Raw genomic sequence first — 23,790 nt, 5'->3', positions numbered from 1 at the left:
AAACTCTATCACCAAAAGCTTAATGGAAAAGCTTCATAAAAAATCCATTATAACTTTTAATAAAATAAGAGATGCTGTGGATTAAATCATGGCTTAAACCGAAGTTATATCATTTTGTCTATAATAATGAAATGACAGACAAAGCTGTCCCATTAGAAGATAACATCTAGAAAGAACCAATGTCTCTACCAAAGAGAGGAGTGGAGTCTGGCTCCTATAGCATCTGCATACTAATCACACTCTCAAGAACAGGATCTAATTGTGTGTTTGAGCCCTAAAAAGGCTTAATCAGTTCAATTCAACTTCTCTCACTTTTTCCTTCTCGAGCAGCGGCAGCACAATTCTTAAGATTTCTCATTAACTTTTTTTGTTGACTTTCTTACTTGTTTTTTTACTTGTTATGTTATATTTTCTTCTTTTAATGAGACATGTTGAAGTATTTTTTTCTTGGAAAAGTGAGAAGATATATTCTGTATGCCAAAAATATATTTTATATAATGAGACAGTGGCACTGTTTTATGGTAGTTATGTGTTGTTTTTAAAACCAATCTTCCTGCCTGAAAAAGCATTATAGATAGATAGATAGAATCGGAGGGATGAAACCCTCTTTAATGGTCACACATGCAGAGCACACACAGTGACATTTGGCCTCTGCATTTAACCCATCCTAGTAACAGGAGTCTGGTACTAGGAGCAGTGGGCAGCTATTGTATAGCGCCAGGGAGCAATGGGAGTGGGGGGGGGGGGGGGGCACTGCCCAGTGCCCAGTGCCCAGTGCCCAGTGCCCAGTGCCCAGTGCCTTGCTAAAGGGCACCACGGCAGGGCAGGAGGTGAACTGGGACCTCTCCAAGTAGCAGTTCACACCCAATATTTAGGTCTGGTCGGGGACTTGAACCGGCGAACCCTACAGCTCACAGTCCAAGCCCCTATGACGGAGCCACTGCCGGACAATTATATACAATATTTGCATTATATATATTTATTTCAATATAAAATTAAGAAGACATCTAACATTTTATTAAAATAAATAATTTAGTGTAAAGCACAATTATTTGGAATTGACCAAAAGTGTAAACCTCGGCACAGTTGGTACATATTTTAAATGCCCATAGTCATTACACAGCCAGGGATTTTGTAGTCTATATTAATAAGTGAGATACATAAAATAACAGAAGAAAAGCAAAACAAAAGGAGAAAGACTGTACATATCACAGCCAGCCCAGAAACAGGGTGGAAATCAGCTGAACTGTAATGTAGATAGACATTGCTGGAGGGAAAAAAAAGTATTATTTAGAGTGAAATCCTCTAAAAACATCTGTATAGGCAACCAGGTGTGTGTTCTTTGTTTCTTTGCTAGCAGTTTTGAAGAGAAGTCCCGTACAGGTCAGACAACTCTTTGATACAGAGAGAGTTAGTCACTGAGACAGAGCATAGGTGACAGATATGCATTATGCATGGAGAGGAAAGGAAGGCTGGATATGGAAAGCACACTAAGATATTCACAGTATTACACATACAGTTGAACAGAGCCACACTGAACTGCCGCATGTGCAACTTTATTAAATAGACCGAGACAAGCACATATGCAGCCCATACCGTTTCAAACACACGGGTGGAGAACAGAACAGGTACATATATAAGATGGGACACGGACACACACACACACACACACACACACACACACACACACACACACACACACACACACACACACACACACACACACACACACACACACACACACACACACACACACACACACACATTCGTGTGAGCTCTTGTGCACAGTATATACAGCCCTAAGCCCCCCCCCCCTTGCAGACTGCTCCTTCTCCCTGAGGCTCTGAAGACAGTCTGAGGCTGCACTTTAGTGCCCAACAGCAGAGAACAGCTTCAAAAGGAAAGTGTCAGGTCTCTCCATCTGTTCTGTTCTGTTCTAGGCCAGGAAACAAGAGCTACAGTAAAATCGCTTCAGTGATCAAAAATTACAAACCTGATGTCAGCAGCAGCACGGCATACCCAGCAGTCAGCTGCTTACGTCTCCCACAGCATCACAGAGAACTCCTCGCAGGTCCACATTTGTCCTCCTTTGTTTTTATGATTGATACTGCAGGGAGAGAGTGTTATCTATCCTCAGTTGGTACAGTCTGTACCAACTGATGATGTCTCTAATTAGCTGCAAAAGATTAATGATGCAGATACATTTGCTGTAGGAATGTGTACCTACTCCTCGGAGTCAAGTATATTTAGTATTTTTCCTCCTATCTCTAATGCTGTATGAGTTTTTGATCTCTGAAACTGAGGCTGAAATGTGCACCTACCTATTGTGTTTGCTTGCTACTGGTGCACTGCCCTCACAGTGGCATAGCTTTGTAACATTTTATATTCAAAGGTGTGCTGATCTTAAATCTATCTTTTGAGCTGAATATCTGTCCTTGGGTTTAACATTGCATGACAGAGTAACTGTGCATGTGTATGCATTCATACATGTGTGTATGTGTAGGTGGTGCTGCTGCTGTAGGAATTAACCGTGGGCTCCGGCACATTCATGAGAAACACTACATTGCAGAGCACCCTCACTGAGAAGATGTTCAATCCCTTTGCAACAACAAAATAAATTGTTTATTGCTCCGACTGTTTCAGAAAGCATATTCCAGTTTCTCTTTTTCAACACAGTGTTCAATAGTAATAACAAGACTCCAACAAAACTTTAACTTAACCAAGTATTCTTCCAATCTTGATCGCTTTGAACTGATAGCGTCTGCTTTCAGCTAAAAAGCAATATACTGTCTCTTATAGAAGATAAGCGGAGCTGAGTTACTGCGTGAAGTCAGGCATGGTGGAAACAGCTGACATGTGAAACCTATGAAGAAAGAGGCTTAGCTAAGACTCTGAAGACTTTAAACACACGACTTCAGAGAATCGAAAGGAATACTTACACGTATACAAACCACAAGTGGACATACTCGAAAATGCCCTTGTGAGGTGCTACCTAAAGTACCGAAGTTAGTGACTGTGCAGAGTGCCTCGTAATTAGTCTTTCAACAGGCTGGACATTGTTAATCTAAATCTCTCTCTTATCTCTGGTTCCAGACGAGGGGAATTAGCGGCCTTCACCCTGCCACTTGGCTTCTCTTCATGCCTCAGCCATTTCTCCCCCTTACGGCATTACAGGACCATGTGGCCCAACGCGATACCGCAGCAGACCGCGGCTAGCTCGTTAGCCCTATTCTCATTCTGCCTGATGAATGATATGTGCCCTCTGTGGCATCGGCGTCTCAGCGACATTGATTTCGTAACTTGAAAGCTTCGTTAATCATGTTAGGATTATAATAGAGTGCTCACTGTGCACATGAGCAAACACACACTGAAACAGATTAAAGGGATTTTCACTTTCTTTTACTTATATATACACCTAAGCAAAGTGTGTATTTGTAATTCCTCAAGCTTGTTTTCCCATAAACATCATCTGGATTTGCCATGGCACAATTGCAAAATAAATGATAATTTTGTACTTATCATTTGCATCTGGCATCCTCCGTAACCATGCAGATAAAGCTAATTAGTATACTTATTAGGCATTACATGAACTGATACCGTATTTATTTTCCACTGAGAATCAATTTGTGCCTGCAATAATTCACATGTTAAGCTGGCCAAAAGCATTTCTGTAAAATCTCTCCTGGCATCAGATAGTTATACAGCAGCTCATAGTCATTCCATTCACAGCACAGTAATCCCAGGACAGCCTATGCCAAAAACAACAGATACATAAGTAATGAAGAAGGGAGATGAGAGCAAAACAATGGCATGAATGGAAAACAACAATGTGTACATTGAGTTAAAGAAAGATACATGTGCTTCTTATCTATGAAAGATGTTATACCCCATTCTTGTTCCAATTAAATATATAACATTGTCTCAGAAGGAGGACACTTTCAGCACGACCCTGCACCAACTGACTGCAATTTCACAAATATGATTTTTATGCAAATGTATTTATTCTATCTTTTTCAGTTTGTGAAATATGTGCTGTGACGGCAGCATTGCTCTCTCTGGCTACATGGAGGAAAATCCCCAGATACACGTCAACCCTTCTGAGCGTCATATCCTCTTCTTTGATGGTGTAAAGGAGACGAGGTGGACACGTTGAAAAAAAAAAAGCCGCTTTGATTATACAAGAAATAGAGGTGTACCACATCAGACGTAGCTTTTAAATATTGACAATGCAAACATTACGACAAAGCAATATTAAAAGTAGTAAACCCCTATATTAAAAATGATTTGGCTTTCAGTTATTTGAATCAGTGAAAACATTTACTCCATTTGAACCGAAAATAAACTAATTCCCCAGCCTTGAATGTAATACTGAAGCCATACTTCGTAATCAAAAGTAACACTTGTTTTTTAGCCGTGTAATCATTTATACACATTAAGGTACCCAAATGAAAAAAAACATTTATTTGGTGATAACCAGGCTTTTCCTTTAGTGCCAACAGCAGGTTAAAAACCTAAACAAATTACACAATTGTTCCTGTCTCATGGTTCCCGAAGGTTGAATCCCACTTACTTTGGTTATGTTTTCTTTTTGTGTAAGTTCATTTATATAATTTCAATGTATTTAATTTGATGGAACGCCATAAAACTTGCTACACACATTAAAGCCCACTTCAGGATGAATTCTAACCGCTTTGCCGATCCTATTGCTTTTTAATGGACCGCTAACGTCTGGTCAAAAAGTAAAACAATCCTTAAGAATCACCTGTACATTTAGCTGAACATAATTTAAAAATATTAAATACAGCCTTACAAAACTACTAACACTTTTCCACCTTTTTAAAGGAATAACCTCGGCAAGCAGTCTAAAAATAGTGAGTATTAGAATACTGATATAATACTTTTTCATACTACTGGTAACATTTTTTCTTCTAGCACCAAAAGAGACTGGATTCAGAGTGTTAAAAACACAGAGGAGATGATCAATAATAAGAAAGACCAGCCATAGAGTCCATTTCGTGTTGGCAAAGTCGTCACAAAAGGCAGAGGAGAGGTTGGAAATGAAAAGGACATTTCTTTAATCACAGAACTGTAAAGCTATACAATAAAGACATTGGCTGTCCTTAAAAAGACTGGCCAAAACTAAATTATTTTTATCATCACGATTTAATATAGAAGTCACACCAATGGCAGAAATCAACAGAAATGAATCCTGGGAAAGAGGACACTTCTCCACAGATTTTTCAATTAACAAACTGCTATTCAGTCAGTCAGTGTCTGATGCAAACTCATATACAGAGTAATCAGACAGGTGAAATTAGCGATTTGTCAGGGAAGCTCGAGAGTGTGAATGTAGGAGGTGTCAAACCAGGTGAAGATTTTGAAGACGCAGAGATCAGAGCAAAAGGAAAATGAGATAATGATGGATTACAGAGCTAAACATGAGGTTGTTAAATACTGAAGATATAAATGCATAACAAATAAATAACCTTTTTGTCACACTTGTTTTCTGTTTTTAGTACCCTTATCTTTATTGGTTTTAAATATGATATGTTAACATTGGCCATTACATTGTTGTCTTTTGTAGGACAGAGGGGCTGTAAAGATAGGGTGAGCCACTGAAAGCCTCCTCAAGGTTATTTTACTGCCCGTGTTATAAAACAAAGACAGAGAATCCAAATGGCTCTAATTAAAATGTCATTAATTTGCGGTCTCTTATCAGACCTCACAGACAGACTTAATGCAGGCCTGGGAGGAAGATAGAGGCAGCGTGTTCGCAGACAGCTCCACATGCTGCTGCCGCTCTCTCATCAGCTATCTCAATAATGTGATATATAGTATATGGCTGCAACAGACTGCACAGCTTTTTGACAATTAGCCAATTACATTTCATCTGTGTAATACTGGGATTGGTTTGCAGAATTATTCGCCAGTTGCAAATATCTCATTAAAAAAGTAAATTAGGTTTCATGATCACTCGCTTTGATGATTCCTAACCTTTCCACCTCATGTCACTGACACACGTTCACACATGAACACGGGCATGTTGTGATTGCATACACAAACATGCGGTAATGCACATACACATATCCTATCTGATGCATATTAAGTGGGAAGGCCAGCATTCTAATTTCCAGTCAGACATTTTCATTTCAATGTCATAAATGGAAATGGAGCGAGCGATCTTCTGCTATTTTCTCTGAATAATTTAACATAAAATATACAATAATATAGATCTACGGCTATTTCAATCTTTTGCGGTTTTCGTTCCACAACATGCAGAAAAGCAATATTCCATGTAACATTACAGGAGAGAAATACAAAAGACATTATGAGATTGAAAAAGATATACAAAAGAGAGAGAAATTGATCATTTTACCACATCACGCTTGTTTGAACAATTAGCTCTCTTAAGGTAAAGTTTACTGCTTTTATCCATTTAAACCTCAGATGATTCTCTTCTTTTCCTTTTTTGAAATAAAATACCTGAGAGTTTAGCTTTGTAGGCATGCAGCCAATAATAGTTTACCCCCATGCAGCTAGCTAGTAGAATATGATGAATGTTGTACTGGCTTGTAACACAAATCAACATGTGACCGACAATACCGCAAACTTAGGTGAAATATTTCAATTTGGCCATCTAAATGTGTTTTTCATTAGGCCCTTAGTATCCAAGCCTTTACCGGTTAACAATCAATAACTTCTTTAAGGCAAGAATAAAGGTTGAGCCCCTCTTTTTTACTTGTTCTGTCACATAAATTAAAGTGAATCATAAAACTAAACTAGAGAATGCAATTCCTGAAGAAATTGCTAGTGGGAATGCTTTATGCTGAAAATGTGACGCTAAACTGCTATGCTGAAATGTGATGTGTAAGAAGAAAGTGAAGAATATAGATTGAAATGATACATGAACACTGGGGGCTTGAATGTGTGATGAGAGAAGAAATGAAAGTAAAAAGGCTTGGAAAAGCAGCAGAATATTTGAACTGCAAACTTCTGAACTAACTTGATGGCGAATGATCTGTCGCCATGGCAACGGCATTTGATGACATCCCATAATACACTTAGATGCGTTGATGGCTGCATCGTTACCAAACATGTGAATTTTTGGGCCATTTGGAGCATTTTCACTGAAGTTATGAGAAAACCGTGTTTCAAGGTGAGCATTGTGTTGCCATGGTAACGGCATTTGAAGAAATCTCAAAACTGTCCCGTAGATGTCTTCACGGCTGGACTGTTAGCACACTGCTATCTGACGTCTGCTGCTCTGAGCATGTCAGTTGGAGTGATGACATCATCGTGTTCCATTACACAGGTGTTTATATTTGAGCTAACGAGCTCTGTAGAGATCACAGGTTTCCATTGTTCTGAATGAGAGATAAACCTCTTGCATGTGAACGTTTTGTGGAAGAACCGTAACAGATATCTGTGAAATTTCAAAACGTGAAGCATGTCAAGGAAGTTGAGTATCTGAAGTGTAATTTTTGTGTAGTTTCGGGTTAATAATGTGGCCTTTTTGGCAGTTTAACTAAAGGTGTGCGGCTGCTACCGTGAGGAAATATCAGCCTGAAATTACAATGGGCTTTAATGGAGGCATGTTGAAAGTTTTTGTCACTTCATGCCCTCAAGAGGCATTTTGTTGAATTATTTTTGCTTAATTATTTGTCATTTTTCAAGCTACGAGATGTTTTCCTAAGTTTTTCATGATAAATTATGTCCCAGGAATGTAGGGTTTGGGAATTATGGCAAATTTCAAGCTGTCCTACCCTCTAGCTGTGACATCATGCACTCTAGTTAATGTTAAAATCTGAAGAAAACCTCTAAAACAAGGTCTGAACAATGTTTAATATCTCTAAAAGTAAGAATTAAATTTAAAAGTTGTTTTACACGAATAATGTCAGAAATATGTGTAACATTTTAAAGTTGGAATGAGGTTTCTGAGTGAAAGTATGAATGAACAGTTAGCAGTTGAAGTCGCATGAAGATTTGTTGAAGTCTGAAGATTTCCTCCATTGACTTCAATGTTAAAAATGTGATGTATTATGGGATGCATCTCTGGAATTATGAAAAGTTATGAATGAGAAAAGTAATAGCCATCGATTCCCGACCGAGCTGAACGTTTTGATGTTTGAACGGAGTTTCTGCGATGTTCAATGCGGGAGGAGAAGAGGGCCCAAATACCGGCGGAATAATAATAATACACTTTTCGTCCGTAGAATAACAGTTAGTTCACTAAATTACACTGTCACATATAGTATGGAAAAGAGGATGACCATATTGGCAATGATACTATGTGTTACAGCTGCATATATCAAATAGCAGTTTGACATGGTAGGGTAACAATTAGATAATTGATCATGTGGATAGTTAATTTTAATTTGATAGATTTTCCCTACATGCTGTTGTCGTCTGGGTGAACCCTGTTAGAGTCGAGCTGCTCATTCTTCAATAAGGCTTCACAGTGAGCAGAGCTGGCCGACAGCACCGCGTTCTCATGGGACTCGTGATGCAGATCAAACAGGCTGAGCGATGACTGGAAGCTTCACCTGCCCCGGTGGCAGAACAACTGGCAGCAGCAGTCCTGGGGTTGTTTGAGCCCCTCAGCCAGGCATAAGAGGTCGCGGTAGACGGCCTGACCTGAGCACATGAGAGCACGAGCAAGGACAGCTGCTGGGAACAGATGCCACCATTTGGAGAGCAATAGTGGGTTTTAACCGCCCGTGTTATTAGCCCAGCTTATGGAGGCAGTGGAGTCGCAGCTACACCACTTTCAGACTCAGACAATGCAGACTTGCTGGTTCTACCCCAACAGTCTGCTATATTAAAACACAATCTCTCCAGTTTCTCTGTGGAGGGAGACAAGTGCTCTTCTGTTCCTGTCAATGTGGTTAGTTTTCTTCAGCTTATTCGAGAGACTTCAACTTCCCTCATACACTCGCATGCAAACAGATGCCACCATATTTATATTACACACAAGGGCATGCTATTGTAGCCAGCAAGCCAGTTACTGGTGTGTTCAATTGGCATGTTTATGACATAATGTGATATAAGGACTGGTTTAATCAAAGGTTCTTTACACTCAGAATGATATGGAATACATGAAATAACATATCTGTACTCTTTGATAAACTAGACTGCAGTATTACTATAAGAAGCCAGGATATTATTAATCTGGGTCTTCCACATCAGGTGTGTGAGACGTCAGTGATGTATATTATTATAACCTCTCCTGCGCTGTTTGACTGCTACTCCAATGATTCTGTTGGCATACCTGTAGGAATACAATATTTACTTTTTCTCAAATAACCCTTCAAAATCAGAGCTGCTCTGTAGCTCGTTCAGTTGCAGCACCAAACAGGCCGAGTGAATGTTTTCCCGTAGTTGATTTAACTGTCATATCACATCTGCATCAGCGGCAGTGGTGCTGACTCCTGTTTTGAAACCCCTCATTAGCGTTGCAGAGCTCTCTGATTACTGATTGACCAGATTGAGATTGCAGGCATGAAAGCTACTTCCTCTCCCCAGTCACATCCTGCCACATATTCTCCTTCTTGGTCCGCTCCTGTCTCTGAGCTTTAAGGGTTCGAAGGGTTTGATTCAGGTCAGACCTGATTGCTCTTTTCTCAGGTCTGCTGTCTCCATCTCTGACTCCCGGGTTCTTTTAAACAACAGTAGAGATAAAATGAACCTCAGGAAAAAGCCAGGAAGCTTAGCTCCTCTTTAAACCAAATTATGATCGCATGACAACTTTACACAGAGTTTCAGCAAAGCTCAAAATAGAACGGAAAGAAAAGAGGATTATATTTGTATTATATCCCCCCGTTCACTCCCAACATATCATTTTACTGAAGATTAAGATATGGTTTCTCTTTGGCTTTCGGCCTACTGGCAACGTTTACATTGAGAACATACTTTTCTGATGCTATCAGAGCTATATTTTCCATCCTTGTGACTATTACGATCTACCTGCTGTTTGCAGCCATTAACCAGCAATCAGATTTACGTTTATTTCACAGGACGGAAAAAATCCCCGCATGCAGATTGTAGGTCGATTCATTTTCTCTGAAACCAATTTCAGCATTGAATATATTTCCTGCAATGAAACATGCACATCCTCATGTATTTTCTCCGTCCTGATGTGGATTTCAAGTCACAGTTTTTCACTCTTGATAAAATGACTGAGTCGCTTCCTGTCTTTTGGCATTACGTTTTAATGACATGTAGCATTCATTGGCAGAGATGAGAGGGCGGTTGGTTTGAAAGACTCTCTGAAGTGTAACGCTGCACCCAAATGGCTCATTGGGCTTTCATGTCAATTTGGTATGATCTCTGCCATCTCGAAATGTAAATAAAAAAGCTTATGCAAATGGTAGGATTTTATATTTCTGCTAGGATTTGAATGTTTGTTTACTCTATGGCTATGTTCCTTTTCTGATATGAAGATGTTGGGAAAACATAGTGTTTGCTTATTTTTGGATCAACCTTTTAGGACATTATATTTTTAAAGAAAGGAGACATTTTGCCACAGTTTTCGATAAAATGTAGACCTATAAAATGTAGTTGTCCACATCCTTGTACCGAGATCAATTTTCATTCATTTTAGTTTCATTCGACTCATGTCAATAATCATAAAACAAAGCATGTATACTTTAAGTAGTTTTTTTAAAAGGAGCGGAGCGGGCAGAGAAGTCTTATTTTACCGGCCCCTTACTCATAAATAGACAGTCTGTTACGAACTCAGACACTTAAGATGTAGGACCCAATTGCAAGACCCGGGAGACAGAGGTAAAGTATTGGTAGGATACTTTATTTTCCAAATACAGCAAAAAAATGGTCACTAACTAATCTCAGGATGAGATGACAAAAAATGAGAACAGAAAGAAAATCGCTCACGTGGTGAGGAACAAAAACTTGTCACGAGTACAACAAAGAGCATAGACCTGACCAAGGCAAAAGACAAGGAGCATAGATAGTAGTGATGTTACATATTGCGCCGAGGCTTCGGAGCGTGTGTCGAGTAATCCCCGAAGCTTTTTGTGAAGCCTGTATCGTAGGCTTGTATCGTTTTGTGCCAGTGACGTCACCGATGACAAACGAAGCCTCGCTGCCTGTCGATACCACGTGACTGCTTCAGGAAGCGATTCAGATCGGTTGAACCGTTGAACCACAACGCTCATAATACCCATGGATGTATAATAAGAACCATATTACCCCTCCTGTACCCGGGCCCGGTGACACAATGGAATCAAGAGAGCTCAGACCCTCACTTATATAGAGGTCGGAAAATGTCATAACGTATAAATAGATACAACCATAAATAAATGTAGGGATAAAAACATGAATAAATACAGAAATAAATACAGGAATACATATGTTCCAGTGTTTTCAGGGAGCTTTAGTGTGTGTGCTGTGGCTCAGCTGGAAAGCAGTTGACTCATGACGCAGGGTCCCTGGTTCAACGACTGAACAATACGTATCTTTTGTTGTTTATAAAAGCTACAGCTAAATGAGATAATGTAGTTAATAAATGTATTCTTTGATATGGTTTAGCCTTTCTCAGGCTACAACATGGTTAAGTTTACGAATATTATTAAGGAATACAAATCCCTCTTTGCAATGTTTACCAGCCTCCTTAGGCTTTTCAATCAATCATTAAACTGGAATAAATACAATATTGTTAAAATGAAAATATGATTTTATGTTCGTTGTTTAGAGTTATTCTAAGGCTTTACTCATTGGGAACTCGGTATGAGATACAGCACACTGTTGAGATGTCCAATCTGCCTGTTTTACACACTTTGACCAGCAGGGGGGTTTGTGTTCAAATGAAGCCCATGATGAAGCCTCATGAGATGAACCCTTTTGCGAACCAATTGGCTGGAAAGCTTCAAAGCTTCATAAGGCTTCATCTCACCATCACTAATAGATAGACCTGACCAAGGCCATAGACAAAACGTATAGACCTGAACATGACATGAGACAAAAACGAACTGACACTGAACACTGGGGGGGGGTAAACACAGGGTAACAAGACACAGGTGGGAACAATCAGGGGCGGGGCTAACGCTGATGAGCACAGGAGACACAGAAGGGATGACAGGTGAAAACAATCAGGAAATTAGACACACCAGGGAAACTAAGGACAGACAGGAAAACACGGGGAGAAAAACCAGACAATACACAGGGAGGAAAACATGACAAGGAGAACAGAAACACACCCACTACCAGACACACAAACTTAAAACCGTGACACAGTCTGTCAATCACAGCTGCTTACAACCAATACTAACATGAAACCAAAAACACAATCAAAGTCAACACAATACTCTACCATCAGCAAAACCTGACATCTTCATACTGTCAAATTATTCTTTCTTTAAAATATGTTCAAACAGCCCTTTAAAATGGGTGAAGAATTTAACTTCAAGGGCAGAAATCTGAAGACAAAGGTCCGTTATTACAACCAAACATGTTAACTTACAAACATAACTTTATGCTTATCAGTTATATATTATGTACTTTCATTTGATTTGAAATTCTCAAAATCGATACCAATACAAAATTATTATAATAGTATATTATCTGACACCAAAATGCCGGTAGAAGCAGATTGTGTAGATTCAGAGCCGTACTGTGTGTTATCTTCAAAGAAGCCTCTGCATCCATCACGGCGATCCAGGGATTCAATCTCTGTCAAGTTGAAATGTCCTTGAGGTTCTGATCATGAATGAGATAGTATGTTTACCCTCAAGATAACAATATCACCCTACAAATAGGCCCAGAGGACATGCATTCAGCTCTGATGTTAGAGGACAGGCTCAACATCACACATGTACAAGAAAGAGCTTTCTCAGTTATATTGTACTGAGCTTTCACCTCCTGCTGCTCAGTTTGCCTAAGCACTGCACTTAGTGAATGCAGATCCACACTTCTGCACATGCATACATATACACATGTGACTGTACACACGTGTACACTTTCAATCAATCAATCAATCAATCAATCAATCAATCAATCAATCAATCAATCAATCAATCAATCAATCAATGTTTATTTATATAGCCCAATATCACAAATGTTACATTTGTCTCAGTGGTCTTCACAGTGTGTACAGAATATCAGTATGACAATACGACACCCTCTGTCCTTAGACCCTCACATCGTACAAGGAAAAACTTCCGGAGAAAACCCACAGTTTAAAGGGCAAATGGGAGAAACCTTAGGGAGAGCAACAGAGGAGGGATCCCTCTCCCAGGACGGACAGACGTGCAATAGATGCCGTGTGTAAACTTTGGATCCTGCTTGTTTAGTTCACTTTCCACTGAAAGATTTTTTCTGAGGGAATCAGCCCATTTAAACACTTTAATTACATCTGGCCGAATAAGGTCCATTGGCAACTTGCAGCTATACATGGGGCTGAAATGATGATGAGAGCATTCAAGCCTGTGGACACTTTGTTAATCACACAGCATGTAGAACAATGTGAAAAGAGAGCAGCCAGGAATACAGTAGTGAATTGTTAAAGTATCAATGAATGTATTGCACAATGCCACGATTTCTTGACTTGAGACATCTAAGAATAGGACCCAACAGTGCATACATAAATAACGGCTTATATCATTGGTGATATATGTTTCGGTAAAAGGCCAGAGGAGTTTTTAACGGGTCATGTCATTAAGAAAATACAACCTGTTAAAGCTAATTAAAAATTGGTAATATAACTTGTCGCACAAAAACAGATGACTGTTTGTGTTTCATTGTATTAGTTGTTCTGTGTTTCAGATGCCAACAAATGATTAATAAAGCAATAGAAGACAATCCCTAATCGAAATGATGCAATAGTATTGTTACAGAATATATGCAGTGAAAATGCTGTAGGCTACACAGCATCCAAAATAACTGCAGATACAAATATCTAAACCACACTATTAATACCTTTGGGCTATTTTGTTTGTATTATTTGATTCTAATTGGGTCCACAGAGGGCCCACAGCGCATGCTTATATGAACTACCAGACAAATAAGTAATTTAACACGTTGGCTGGGTGTTAAGAAGCCCACAGGATCAACAAGAGATGAGGGCTGCCATAGTTTATTGAACATCTAGTAAAATGTATTCAAAAGTCCGAAAACTCCGTTCAAAAGTCAGTGATGGGAAATAAATGGATCAGTGTGCTTGGCTTTAAAAGTATTTTTTTACCCAGAGTGACAGAAAGACATCCAGGTGTAAGACAATAATGAATACAATTCTGGAATATCATATCAAAACCCTGCCCTCAATATTTCCTACGATTAAATAAATTGAGAATCCATGGAATAAGGAATAAACCAATCGCTTCATGCTCACTTTCTTGAACGCTAATTAGCAACAAATCAAATGTATATAATGTTAATGATATAATAGAACATGTAATCCCATAGACAAGTATTTTAAGTACGACATCTCTCTTATCAACTGAAATACTTGGTTTTCTAGGGAAGGGACCAAATTAAAAACTGAATGTAAAAAATGACATGATATTTTTCAGTGCAGACAGTGAGAAATGCTGACATTAGGAAATGCACTTTTCTCTGGTTTCTAATGACTATTTTCCCTGAAGCTTAAAGTTGTAACATCCCGTCATGTCTGCTAAATTGTTCATGTCATGTTAATCAGGTTCATGTTATTGTTTCACGTTTAGTTCATAGCCCAGGTTAGATTTATGTTTAGTCAAGTCTTTTTGTTCACCTGTCTAGTCCTGTCATTGCACTTCCTGTTTTATTTTGTACTTACCTCTGGTCTCATTTCAGGTCCCTTTACTTCCTCCCTTTGTGTGTTTTCCTGCCATCATCAGTCTCTGCCCCGCCCCTGATTGTTTCCACCTGTTCCCCCTTACCTCATGTATAAATAGTCCTGTCTCCCTTTGTCCTGTGCCAGTTCGTCTTGTGCCATTTAGAGAGCCAGCTTGTCTCGCCCAGAGATTATTGTATTTTGTGACCATAGTCAAGTTTATTTAATTTGCTTTGCTATGTTTTGCCTCTTAGGAGTGATGTTTTGTTTGAACTTTATACTTTTACAAAGTAAAGACTATTTTTGAACAAACTTTCTTTTGAGTCGTGCGTTTGAGTCCAAGTGTCTGTAAGGTCCTTAACAGAACGAACTGGCCAAAAAATGGACTCAGCCGACTCCGGTTCCTTCAAGGCCGATGTGTTAGCGCAGGATGCTAAGCTAACCCTCCATGCTGAACAGCTGTCTTCCATCAACCAAGGAATGATTGGTCTCACGGATCGTCAGGATGAATTCCAATCAGCTGTAACCAACCAAGTAAATCACCTGGCACATCTAATGCAGCAAGTTCTCTCACCCCTCAAAGACGGTTCCTCTGCACCTACTCCAGCAATGCCAGGTCCACCGTCTGTTGCTTCGGATCACACCACCCCACCTGGCTCGACGCTTCGCCTGGCTCCTCCGGAGAGGTTTTCCGGGGACTCTGGTAACTGTCGATCCTTTCGGGTACAGTGTGAACTACATTTTGCTCATAACCCTGCTGCCTTTGTTTCGGACCAAGCTAAGGTAGCTTTTATGTTGTCCCACATGTCTGGTAGAGCCGCTGCTTGGGCTACAGCCGAGTGGTCAAGAAACTCGCCCATATGTCAGTCACTGAACATGTTTACCCAGACCCTAAGCTGTGTGTTTGATCACTCATCACCTTCCAGAGAAGCCTCACGAGTCATTATGCAGATCAAACAGGGACAACAGAGAGTGACAGACTATGCAATAGATTTTCGTACTCTAGCAGCAGACAGTGGGTGGAACACCCCTGCTTTAATTGATGCCTTCATGAATGGTCTACAAGACTCTATAAAGGACCAGTTGGCACCCCATGAACTACCCACAGATCTTGATTCCATCGTTGCCATGTCAATTCGCATTGATAACAGGCTTCATGAAAGGCAGAAGGAGAGAATCAGAACCAGTGCACGACCTCCGAGCCACATGGGGTACTCACCTGCCTTTCGACACCCATGGAGCTCCAGTCCACCTTCCTCAGCCTCGCCCAAGGAACCAGTGCCCTCGGCTGCACCGGAGGAACCCATGCAGCTGGTGAGCCAATTCTCTGCAACTGATTTCCCTCCACGTTCATTGACCATGGTACATATTCAAGTGCGTGACCAAGACATTACTGTGGGGACATTAGTCGATTCAGGTGCCGACGAAAGTCTGATGGACTGGAGTTTGGCAAAGAGACTATGCATCAAGACTGTTCCGTTGACTTCCCCTGTTACTGCCAGTGCCTTAGATGGCAAGTTATTATTTAAAATAACCCATGTATCTGAACCTGTCCAAATAACCATTGACAATACACACATAGAGGAAATGAAATTCCAGTTATTTGACTCTGCACTACACCCCTTGATTTTGGGTTATCCATGGCTGATCAAATATAATCCGATCATTGACTGGCGATCAGGGAGGGTTAAGGAATGGGGCCCAGGCTGTAGGCTGACCTGTTCAGACCTTCCTAGGTTCTCCACAGAACCTGAAAAGGAACAAGACAAACACACTCATAAGCCTGACTCCATTTCGGATTATCCCGACCTGACTAAAGTGCCCTTGTGTTACCAGGACTTAAAGGAAGCATTTAACAAAACTAGGGCCATGTCCCTACCTCCCCACCGACCTTATGACTGTCCCATTAACCTGTTGGCTGGTTCTCAGATCCCTAAAAGGAGACTCTCTCTGCACCGGAAAGGGAGGCTATGAAGTCCTATATTGACTCCTCTTTAAAAACTGGACTCATCAGACCATCCTCCTCCCCAGCGGCCACTGGGTTTTTCTTCATCGATAAGAAAGATGGTACCCTCCGTCCATGCATTGACTATCGTCCCCTTAATGAAATAACAGTTAAAAATAGATACCCACTCCCTCTCATGTCTTCAGCCTTTGAACTTTTGCAGGATGCAAAACTATTCACCAAACTGGACTTGAGAAACGCTTACCATCTCATTAGGATACGAGAGGGGGATGAGTGGAAGACCGGTTTTAACACTCCCAGTGGTCACTACGAGTACCTAGTCATGCCATTTGGATTATGCAATGCTCCGGCAGTTTTTCAGTCATTTGTCAACGATGTGCTGAGGGATTATCTCAACAAGTTTGTATTCGTTTATCTCGATGACATCTTGATCTTCTCACCCGATGAGGAGACCCACACCCATCATGTCCGCCAGGTACTGCAAAGCCTGATGGAGAATCAACTCTACTGCAAGGCTGAAAAGTGAGTTTCACGTCAAGACCATCTCCTTCCTGGGGTACATCATCTTGGCCAATCAAATCCAGATGGATCCAGAGGTCAGTGCAGTGGCCAATTGGCCATCTCCCACCAACAGGAAAAAGGTGCAACAATTTTTAGGCTTTGCAAACTTCTACAGGAGGTTTATAAGAAACTTTAGTGGCATTGCAGCACCTTTACATGCTTTAACCTCTCCCCATGTCATGTTCAAGTGGAATATACAGGCGGATGAAGCTTTCCAGAAGCTCAAGAAACTGTTCACGACTGCCCCAATCCTCACAGTGGCCGACCCACGGAGACAATTTATCGTGGAGGTGGATGCCTCCAACGATGGCATTGGGGCGGTGCTGTCCCAAAGATTTGTCCAGGACAACAAGCTACACCCATGTGCGTTCCTTTCACGTAAGTTGACAACTGCAGAAAGGAACTATGATGTGGGGAATAAGGAGCTTTTAGCAGTTAAAACAGCTTTGGAGGAATGGCGTCATTGGTTGGAGGGGGCTGAGCAACCATTTCTAGTTTGGACTGACCATAAAAACCTGGAATACATTAAGAACTCCAAAAGACTGAACTCACGCCAGGCTAGATGGTCATTGTTTTTTAATCGGTTTCATTTTGTATTGTCATACAGACCAGGCACACAGAATGTTAAACCTGATGTATTGTCACGTTTGTACGATCCTGAACCTGTTGCCAAAGAGCCCGAGAGCATCCTTCCACCTAACCGTGTGGTTGGAGCAGTTTCATGGCCAATAGAATCGGTGGTGAAGCAGGCAAATGGTGAGACCCCGGCACCTAGGGGTTGCCCACGAAATAGGTTGTTTGTCCCTGTTTCCGTTCGATCACAGGTAATACACTGGGCTCACACGTCTATGCTCACCTGTCATCCTGGAGTGAAACGCACAACCTTCATGATCAAGCAACGTTTCTGGTGGCAGGCTATGAGGAAGCAGGTGGCAGAATATGTTGCGGCCTGCACTGTCTGTGCCAGGAACAAGACCTCCACTGAAGCACAGATGGGGTTGCTGCAGCCACTTCCTGTTCCGCATCGGCCTTGGTCCCACATCTCGATGGACTGTCACCGGACTACCGATATCAGAAGGTAACACCACCGTTTTGACGGTGGTGGACAGATTTAGTAAAATGGCACATTTTATTGCACTATCCAAGCTTCCCTCTGCCAAGGAAACGGCAGAGGTCATGTTACGTCATGTCTTTCGCATTCATGGTTTTCCCAGGGACATTGTGTCAGACCGGGGCCCACAGTTCATTTCCCGTTTCTGGAAGGAGTTCTGCCATCTCCTTGGAGCCACCGTGAGTCTTTCCTCAGGATATCACCCCCAGTCGAATGGCCAGTCAGAGCGCATTAACCAGGAGCTAGAGACCTGTTTGCGCTGCCTGGTCTCCCAGAACCAGGCATCCTGGAGCAAGCACCTGATGTGGGTGGAGTACGCCCACAACACGCTACCCACTTCCGCAACAGGACTCACACCGTTTCAGTGTGTGCACGGCTACCAACCACCTCTGTTCCCTGCCAATGAGGCCGAGGTCACGGTCCCATCAGCTCACGCTATGGTCCGTCGGTTCCGCCGGATCTGGGCCGGTGCTCGTCGGGCTCTCTTGCACAGTGCCAGCCGGATGAAGGAGGTGGTGGATCGACGCCGGAGACCTGCTCCACCGTATCGGCCTGGACAAAGAGTTTGGTTAGCTACCAAGAACTTACCCCTCCACGTCATGTCGAGAAAGCTAGCGCCAAGGTTTGTTGGTCCATTCCCGATATCGAAGATCATAAACCCGGTGTCTGTGCAGTTACGTCTACCCAGGTCATTAAAGGTCCATCCAACGTTTCATGTCGGCAAGATCAAGCCGGTCAGGGAGAGCTCATTGGTACCCGCCTCTAAACCCCCTCCACCCCCCCAGATGGTAGAAGGAGGCCCCGTCTACGCTGTAAAGAGACTGCTGGCAGTTCGTAAGCGAGGGCGAGGAAGACAGTTCCTTGTGGACTGGGATGGGTACGGTCTATAAGAGAGAACATGGATCCCAGCGAGTTTCATTGTTGATCCGGCCATGATTAAAGATTTTGATCGGGATCACCCAGAAGTTCCTGGGACGTCAGGAGCCGTCCCTAGAGGGGGGGGGGGGTACTGTAACATCCCGTCATGTCTGCTAAATTGTTCATGTCATGTTAATCAGGTTCATGTTATTGTTTCACGTTTAGTTCATAGCCCAGGTTAGATTTATGTTTAGTCAAGTCTTTTTGTTCACCTGTCTAGTCCTGTCATTGCACTTCCTGTTTTATTTTGTACTTACCTCTGGTCTCATTTCAGGTCCCTTTACTTCCTCCCTTTGTGTGTTTTCCTGCCATCGTCAGTGTCTGCCCCGCCCCTGATTGTTTCCACCTGTTCCCCCTTACCTCATGTATAAATAGTCCTGTCTCCCTTTGTCCTGTGCCAGTTCGTCTTGTGCCTTGTGCCATTTAGAGAGCCAGCTTGTCTCGCCCAGAGATTATTGTATTTTGTGACCATAGTCAAGTTTATTTAGTTTGTAATTTGCTTTGCTATGTTTTGCCTCTTAGGAGTGATGTTTTGTTTGAACTTTATACTTTTACAAAGTAAAGACTATTTTTGAACAAACTTTCTTTTGAGTCGTGCGTTTGAGTCCAAGTGTCTGTAAGGTCCTTAACAAAAGTGTGTTTTCAAAGCTTTAGCATACTGATTAGTTCAGACCATGTTTCTGCTCAGGCTTTGTGCAAGTTGTTAAAGAGGTGCCTCTCAAACACTCTAATGTAATTTGAAATGGACTAGAGGCTCATTGGAGCTTGGCTCAAGTTAAAGCAACATTATTTTCACCTCGATCCATACATTAAAACCACTGAGGGTCAAGGACCTCATCTCCAGATGTCCCATCTACCTCGTTCGTTCATGGAAAATAAATTAAAACACCTCACTTATATTTGTACTCAAACTGAAATGAGTAAAGAAGCTGAAAGAATGCCTATATCAAAGAAAAAAGACCACTAACACTTATTCCTAATGATGTTAAGCTAACGCAACGCAAGCAATCACTTTTCTTATCATCTGGATTGCATTTTAATGAAAGTGTTTTACATTTTGTAGCTAATTGCAGCACATTTTACTCTTTTGACCTCTCCTTTTTGAATGTTCACACCAATCAATTGTATCCTTTACTGCAGAGTCTAACACATGTTCTTATTAACCCTAAAACTTCCATTAAAACACACTACAGTGTAGCATGATCCCAGACCAATGGAATGGGTGCCATCAATGTAGAGATTGATATTTAAGAAAAATGTGGAGTGGTCCCTTAAGTTTTTTCAGAACTCTATATATACTATTACTAAAGTAAAGTAGGAATAACCCATTTCAATTGAATGATAACATTAGATGTTATCATAGCTTATTTGTATTTGTAAATTCAGCTTTGGATGAGTTGCATGATTCGGATTCTTGATTCAATATTATTACAAGTTATGACTTGACTTGACTTGTTTTTAATACAGAAACAGAGACTTTCTTATTATATTTCCTGTGACACACTGTTAAATAATGACTTATTGTGTACACCTGGGAAGGCATGTATTCTAAATTAGCGTGCAGATATTATATAAAAAATGCATAAACCCACTTGACTTTGAGAACAGATTCTCTCCTATGTTTCCAAAATGTCTTTGTGATATTTATTCTGACTGAATAAGGCTTGTGTTCTTGCACTCTCTTCTGTTGTTTTATCACTTACGTTGTGGTGCACTTTACATTATGTCAGAAGGTTTTCAAGCTGACCTCAATAATACATGGGGAGAGTTTGATACTTTCAGAAGTTTTTCAGTGGTAATTTCTGTCCCACTTGAATGTTACACAGGTACAATAACTGAACCCAAATTAAAATGGCATTGGTTTCATTAGATAGGTGAACAGTGAATACAAGACTGTCCCAGATCTGCCAAAAATTCCCCAAAGAATACACAAACAAGATAACAAGAAACATGTCACAGGGCATTTGAAGCTCATTTGCCCTATACTCATGACAAACAGAACTCCACACAGACCAATTTAGTCCATATGGTAAGTGGCACTATATATAGCTCAAACTGTTGTTGCAGTTTTCTACATACAACACATTCTAGCTAAATCTAAATGAAATATGTAGTCGATGGAGCATCATTGATTTAACATTGGAGGTAGATTGGTCCTAGGGAGCATACATCATTACCAGCTGTAACAAGAGAGCCCATTTAGACTGGCAGCTTGGACAATACACATTAAACAAATGTATGTTAACACAGACCAAACTGGAACAAATGAATGTGGTTGTGTAAATATTCTTCAGGAAAAAATATCATTTTCTACCAAGTGTTGAAACACTGGATGAACAGGAGTACAAATCAGCTGAGTTTGATAATTGGTTGCACTGTTGGTCTCCTTTACGATGAACTACTACTGATTCTACTACTACTTAATTTCAGAAAGGAAGAAGGAAATTAGTAAATGAGGGATTTTACTCAAGTCATAACTTGTAATACTATTGAATCAAGAATCCGAATCATGCAACTCATCCAAAGCTGAATTTACAAATACAAATAAGCTATGATAAAATCTAATGTTATCATTCAATTGAAATGGGTTATTCCTCCTTTACTTTAGTAATAGCATATAGAGTTCTGGAAAAACTTAAGGGACCACTCAACATTTTTCTTAAATATCAATCTCTACATTGATAGCACCCATTCCATTCCAGTGTCTGTTGAATTCCAAAATAGAGAAATGTTGTCAGTAGTTTATAGAATAATACAAAATTGTTTTACTCAAACACATACCTATAAATAGTAAAACGACAGAAAATGATAATGCTGCAGTGGTCTCTTATTTTTTTCCGATGCTTATACTATATATCGCTGTGGATTTACTGGATGTTGTCGTAGTGGCATTGAAAGGTGTGCAATGCATTCTGACATGATTAACATGTACAGTGAGTATTTACCAGGTTAATATATGACACGAAGAGCCAGATCTTTCAACCATGTCACAGTTTTCATCATTTAATTTGTAACTTTTGTCAAACGTAACAGTTATTTATTTACTCTATGTAGAAGCTCTTTTGCGCTCCCTATTTTTTTCAATCTCCTTTGTCAGTCTTGTTACGGGCTGTCAGTCAGCAACACATGGGAACTGCAGGGGAGCATTTAGTGTGATCCAAGCCCTATAGTTTCTTCTCACTACATAGAGTAATTCAACACATTAATAATAATAATACATTGGATTTTTATAGCGCTTTTCCTAATGCTCAAAGACGCTTACATATACTTTACAGCAGGGGTTTTCAAAGTGTGGGAAGGTGAGCCTCCCCTCAGAGAACATAAGAACAGCCGCGCCCCCCCCCCCCCCCCCCCAATTATTGATGCTATTATTAATATTAGTGTTGTTGTTGCTATAATGCAGGGGTATTCAATTGCATTTCAAAGAGGTCCAGTAAGAGAAAATGTCATTAAATAATTTGTTTTCGCTGTCTACCTTTCTCTTTTTTGAGCATGCCATTTGAAATTACTCACTGACTGCACCGATTTGATTGGCTGAGTAGCGTCACCTCCTTAAAACGCAATCACTTTTTTAAACCTTTTTATCTTTATATTTTAAACATACATTTGTTTTATGTTTTAAACACTACATTTTTTACATTTTCAACTTCGTGGATAAATCCTTATATGCTCCCGGCAACACATTGAACGTCAACTTTCATGGTTCAACAGAGCAACAAAAACAGGTTTGTCAACAATAAAAATTAAAATGACGAGGCCACCAGGGTGAGGTGATCCAGCGACGAGACAAAAAAGAGAAACTGAAAAAAGCAATTCATATTAGGTTCTGTTGTGGCACTACAGGATATAAAACCTTCCAAACCATAAATATGCCTCTGCCTGACATCAGGACCATTCAGAGGAGGATGCAGCACGTCAAACTGGAGCCTGGAGTGTCCCTGCTGAAAAAAACAGCTTAGACCAACAAGGCTGGTCTGGCTGGTAAACCAGCCTGACCAGCCAGACAATATTAGTTAAAGTTAAAGTCTTTTATTGTCATTATACACAGAGTATAACGAGATTCAGAGTGCAACTCTGTCCCGGTGTGCAAAAAATACAAACAAATACATAACACTAAAAAACACGGCAATAGGACAGACAACATACAATCATACGGCGGAATAAATAGTTAAAAATATTGATATAAAAAATAGTATATAAAGTGCATTAAAAGTGTGTGTATGTGTGAGAATGGTTATAGTTATTGCATTACAGTATGTGTGGTGGTTGAGCAGCCTGACGGCCCAAGGGTAGAAACTGTTTTTGAGACTGTTTGTCCGTGACTTGAAGCTCCTGTATCTGCTCCCAGAAGGCAGAAGAGAGAACAGTCTGTGACCTGGGTGAGAGCTGTCCTTTATGATTTTGTTAGCTCTGCTGAGGCAGCGGGAGGTGGAGATGTGTTCCAGAGAGGGCAGGGGGCAGCTGATG

The sequence above is a fragment of the Pseudochaenichthys georgianus genome, chromosome 9, assembly GCF_902827115.2.
Source record: "Pseudochaenichthys georgianus chromosome 9, fPseGeo1.2, whole genome shotgun sequence".
Classification (NCBI taxonomy): domain Eukaryota; kingdom Metazoa; phylum Chordata; class Actinopteri; order Perciformes; family Channichthyidae; genus Pseudochaenichthys; species Pseudochaenichthys georgianus.
Note: the sequence above shows the minus strand (reverse complement) of the source record.